Below are 5,791 nucleotides of genomic sequence, written 5' to 3' on the forward strand. Positions count from 1 at the left end.
TAGTACAGTTATGGGGATATTAGCTATAAACAAATTGCGCAAATCTCTATGAACCAGTGAGTGACAGTACTCAATTTTCCAGAATGAGAGATGTATTCATTTCGAACTCTCACTCTCTTTAAAAGTGATGTCTGATACAACAAACCTGGAGGATTATATTTTTTCTCTTCTAGGTGAATGTCAACATCACTTTCTGGAGTTACTTGATTATTTTTAACTTCACTATTACGTAAGGAAAGTTTACAATGAGAATATAAAGTATCCTGAAATAAATGGATTTGGTTTTAACATTTTAATTAAAGATACTTTTACAAAATATGCTGTCTTAACAAGAATCATTTCATAATTACATGCTTTGTAAAAACTCCTGATGCTGTGCAGGGTGTATATGTGCTGAGTTACCGTGATTGTTATGGAAGACTGAGATTTACCTACTGACAGTGAAAAGTACCCACCAGGACAGATAAAGCCCCTGAAGCCTGGGCTGCTTCTGGAGCAATTCAGGAATAGCAGGAAATTCACAAAATATGCACATTGTTATTGCACCTAAGTCTTTTCAAAGTGATTTACCACAATGCTGTGCTGAATCTGGAAGGTCAGAGATGCCAGGAGTCAGTGCGCTGTATCAGCTAGCCAAGAATTTCTGCCTTACAGATGTCAGCTATGCAAGACTTAAGTCACATTATATGACATGGGGCCTCCCTCAGCTGCAGATATACCTTTAGAATACCTGCTCTAGGCATTCTAAAATAATAGCAGCAACATCTTAGTCTTTCATTTAGCTGGTTTTGTGTGTTCAGGTTCTCAGAAAAGCCAAGGCTAGGTGAGTGTGAATGTGAGTTTGAATAATAAACAAGAAAGGTGGAAAGGCAGACAACTCTTCAAGCAGCTACTTACCTTTGGGGGGGATCAGTCAGTGACTGACTGAGTGACTCTATTCTTCTGTGGATGTTTTCCTGCATAGCAAATCTGGCCTAATTGCTGTACCTTCCCCCTTGAAGGGCTGCACCATCTACTGATATGAAGAGACTTTTTCTCTTTTGGCTGTCTGGATGTGGTTTTCTATTTTTAGATTGACTTGTCTTGGAAATGCCACTCGGTGGTGTAGGCCTACAGATGATTGTCAGGACAGAGTTAAGGGGTAGAAAACTGCAGCATGTAGTTAGGGGGGCTGGTGGAAAAGAAGGACTAGGTGATAACATGCTAAGAGGGCTTTTCACTGGAGGGAAACTGTGTATTTACACCTTTGGTTAGGGCTGAAATTTACAAATCATGGAGTATAATTTTGAAGTACAGGAAGCGTGTGGCTTTTTCCCTAAAGACACACCCAAACATCCTAAAAGCCCTGGTCCAGACTGTCCTTGCTTCTAACACTGTGCAAAAAGTGGGCTTTTAATCAGACAGTGAGAAATACCCATAATTTTCACCCCTTAAATCAGCACAGTCAGCCCTGCCGGTTTGCCAAAGAACCCATCTGCAAACAGCCTGGCCTGCACAGCCAGGTGGTGCACCAAGGCAGCAGGGTGTCCTCACTCCAGCCCTGCCAGGAGGTGGCAATGCCTGAACACGGCTGGAGTGAAGCACTTGCCTGGCCATTCCTGGCTCTCTCTACTCTGCCCCGGCTGCTGTGCCTGCGTGTTAAAGAGGACACACACTCTTTGCTCCTTGCTGTGAAGCAATGTTGCATGTGAGGGCGAATCATCATTTATTTATATGGTGAATAGTCAGCTGTGGATGATTAACCAAGACTTCTGAGACTCAAGTGTCCCCTTGTCTTTTAAATGATCACAGCAATGCGGGATTGCACGCAGAAAGATACAGACTACGCCCCACACGTGCCTAGAAGGGAGTGAGGGTGGCATATGGATTGAATAATATAGGGAAACATTAAGCAAGCAGTTGTAATTACCAGCCCTAAGTTTAGTGAGGACAGACTCAAGAAGATTTGAAGACTGCAAGGCATGCAGAAAAAGAAGAAAAAAATAGATTCCTGTTAAAAAAACAGAGAGATGTAAGGCAAATCCTGAGAGCGGTCCTCCAATCACTCAGAGTTCCCTGAAGCTAAGCTAGAGCTGTGCATCTGTGTCCAAGTAGGTATTTTATTCTTTTCTGTCACGTATGTGATAACTGGGACAAAGACCCACTGGGTTCCTTGACATACAATTAACTCTGCGTGGAGTATAACGACCGCTTCCCTGAGGCAGTGGAGGTGTGCACATTTCTTGATAACCAGAGAAGAGAGGAAACAAGAGGCAGCTGGGGAAAGCATTACACTACTGTCCATAAAAATTTGTTGCTTCAAATGTAAATACTCCCTGGATGACCAGTCCAGTGTAAATGTGCAGAGATTGTTAATTCCCCTTGTCCTTCACCACTGCAAATGCCTTAAAATGTCACGTCAAGACACTGTTAGGTTTTACTGAACTGTATCAAAGGGCTTGTGGGGGAATGCCTCTGCCCCACACCTGCAGCTACACTGCCCATGTAGCACACCCCACCTGTCAGAGGTTCAGTCAGCTGAGTGCCAGGCTCCCTGTGCCTCTGCCATCTTAGAAATGCAACACATTTCTGCAACGACGGAAAAAGACAGAAAAAAATTTGCAAAGAACCATTGAATGACACTGTCCTGTTCAATTGCCACCTGCCAGTGGCTGCATTAATGTCAACATCTGTTCTTCCTACTTCCTGCTTTAATAAAGAGAAATTGTCCCAGTTTCAGCAACAGCCAGACTATAATTGCATGACTGAGCAGCAGAACATGTAGCAGAGAACTTTAATAGCTGTCTCTTGAACAGCTTGAAGACTTTCCGTTAAAAATATTACACACATCCACCTATGCAAATATTTCTTGTCATCATTTCATACTTGAGTTCAATAATGATTTATTCCTCAGGTGTTACTGCACCACCATTGTAGCTGCATCTTCATGTCTTGTTTTAATTTATGTGTAGATTTCACCAGTGTCTCTGAATGGTGTATCAGGTTCCACCTCCAGTAATCTGGCAAGAGCTAATAATGTTGGTTTTCAGTGATAGTTCTAAAAGAAAACAAGAAAGCTTGTTATCTTGTTAGATAACAAGGAGATGGCTGCAGTGTGCATGAATTCATCAAGAAATGCATGAGCGGTACAAGCTCACTAAGCTTGTCAAAGAGCAGCACTTTGGGGTGTTTTTCCCACTCTGCTTTGGAGCACATGTAAATTGACTGTTTGGCTAGGTCTGATGTTTCTTTTCCCAAAAGATACATATTTAGAGTCAATGTTTCCCAAATTTTCCCCAGTAATGACACATCTTTATACCCATAGTTGGGTATAAAAACCTAGATTATCAATATAATTTTGTTTCGGCAAGATTTCCTCTATTGCCAGTAGATCCCCCGAACTGGGCAGTTTCTATACATCCAGCTACACACCTTGCACTCAGGAGCCACCTCATTTTTTGCACATTTCTAATGCACTAGAGCAGAAAAATCTTCTCTTTTGTTTTCTTTTTCTTTGTAAATGTGTTGTTGACTCTGTCATGGATGCACATATCTTTGGGTATTTTAAAATTGTATATTCGCTGGTTTTACTGGTTCCCCAGGGGCATGCAGCAGTGAGGTACTATTTTTAAACTCCTCAGTCAGCCATGACTTCCTTTTCGTCTGTCCACTCTGTAGCTGCCATAGGGAATGAGCATGGCATTCTTCATCTTTTTGTTGTTTCTACTTATAAGGAATAAGCAGAACAAGTAGTGGTTCTTGTTGGTGCTGGAGTACTACACAAGTCAGATTACAGGAAAAAGCAAAGACTGAATCATGTCTCAGAAATTCACCCTCCAGTGTCACATTGTACCCGAGTTAATGCAAACCAGAACTCCTGCTATACAAGCACAAGTACAAAGCTCACAGTTTGTTCCCAAAACTCCCACAGCTTTTTCCATGCCAGCTATATAAAAGAAAAAAACAAAAACCTAACCAAACACCAAAGCCCAACAACATTTAATAATATGACACATTCCTGTGTTTGTTTGCAGAACTGTATGTGAGCAATTTTATGAGTCATTACAAGGAAGCCAAGGCCTGGACAAAGAAATACACTCAAGGTTTGCTTGGGTTGAGGACAGTCTCTGTCTTTCTTTCTCCCAAAATGAAAAGGTCTTAGTGTGTTTGAAATGCAGCTAGAAGGAATGAAGACATCAGATGCCACACCAAAACTGGACTCTGAGACAGCTGTGAGACTGGTGGTACCTGCACCTTTTGCTTGAAAACTGCCTTATTTGGTGGTGTTGCGCTGCCAGTCCCACAAAGCCAGCCTGTCCCATTGCTTGGCCCCCAGGCCTCAGCAGGAACCTGCTGATTACTACACATTTACAGACATTTGTGAAAAAAAACACTCAAATGCTGCACCCTCTTGACCTAACATAACCATCATGCACTGAAAATGTCGTACAAACTGGGACATGTACTTGAAAGGGAAGGAGCCTTTAAATGCCTTTAAATTTATTTATCCCAGTAAATGCAGCCTGTCTTTGTTCCTTCTTACCCAAGGAGCTCACCTGCTGCCAGCATGTCCTGGCTAGAGATGTTGTTGCATACCTTCTGGAGGTCACCAGGAAATCAGTAACTTCAAAAGGTGGGTTGGGATGGGCAGGGAAGAGGGACAGACACTATACTTATCTCTTGCAAAAAAACCTATGAAACACACTTTTACTCATAAGCTAAGAAATATAAAGCAGCTAGAAACTGGGTCTGGAACATTCAGGTCACCAATAGGGCTCAACTTTCAGCCTAGCAAGCAGTACCATGTTTGTAGAGGCAATGTGATAGAGCACAATTTCACAAAGGTCTTTCATTTTGTAAGAACAATGCCCGTGTAAGATTAAATTCAATTCTTTGGCTGATTTGTTTATTTTCCTTTAGCCGTGCTTAGCAACATGCAACCATGTATAAATATGCCTTATTTCAGAAATATTTTATTCTCACCACTAACTAACAGGCAAGTACCTTCCAGTCTTGCTTTTGGTTGCAGGAAGCCCCCAGCAGCAGGACAAACTTGGTTCAGACCTATCATTTCAAGGTAGAAAACTTGCAGATCCTGCTGCATGCTCACTGCTCCCCTGCTTCTGCATGGTCATTTTTATTCCCATTGGGCTGACCATAACCATAAATCCCCTGCCACACAGAGAAAACTGCTTTGACCCTAAGTAATTTGTGTGAAGGGCACTGGACAGCTGCCAGCCAAGTGTCTTCTTCTGTGGGAAAATGCTCCTGACAATGGTGAAATGGTAAAGAACACCTGGTACCACCTTCTGCCACTGCTGGGGAACAGGATCTGGGATCCTGTTGCACTGAGGTGGCAACAGCCCTGGCACAGCCTTGCAGCACAGCTATTCTGCAGTACCACTAGTGAGGATGCCAATGCAAACCTCAGATGAAGGGCTGGTAGCAGTGTTGTTTCTGTCTTTTAGACAAGTGCTGATCAGCCTAACCAATTGTTTCCTCTTCCCGTATTTCAGACAGGCACTTTTGTCGCTCTCCCAGTAGGAATGCCAGTCTACCTGTCTGAGTAAAAAAGCAAAAGAAGAAATTAGGCTCTAGATGTCATCATAGGTATGATGATGTGCAGGGCAAGTTTTCATGGTGTTGGGGATCTTTTATATTCTGGAAAGGCGACTCTTTTCTGTGACAGAGTATGGGTTTTGAGCTGAGCCTTTTCCCCCTTTTAGTTTAGATTGAAAAACACACACCTAGCTTTAGGTGACCAAGTGAAGCTAAAGGACACAGAAAGAAGTCTTGTACAGTGAGTAGCCAA

This window comes from Fringilla coelebs, assembly GCF_963513975.1.
Source record: "Fringilla coelebs genome assembly, chromosome: Z".
Lineage (NCBI taxonomy): Eukaryota > Metazoa > Chordata > Aves > Passeriformes > Fringillidae > Fringilla > Fringilla coelebs.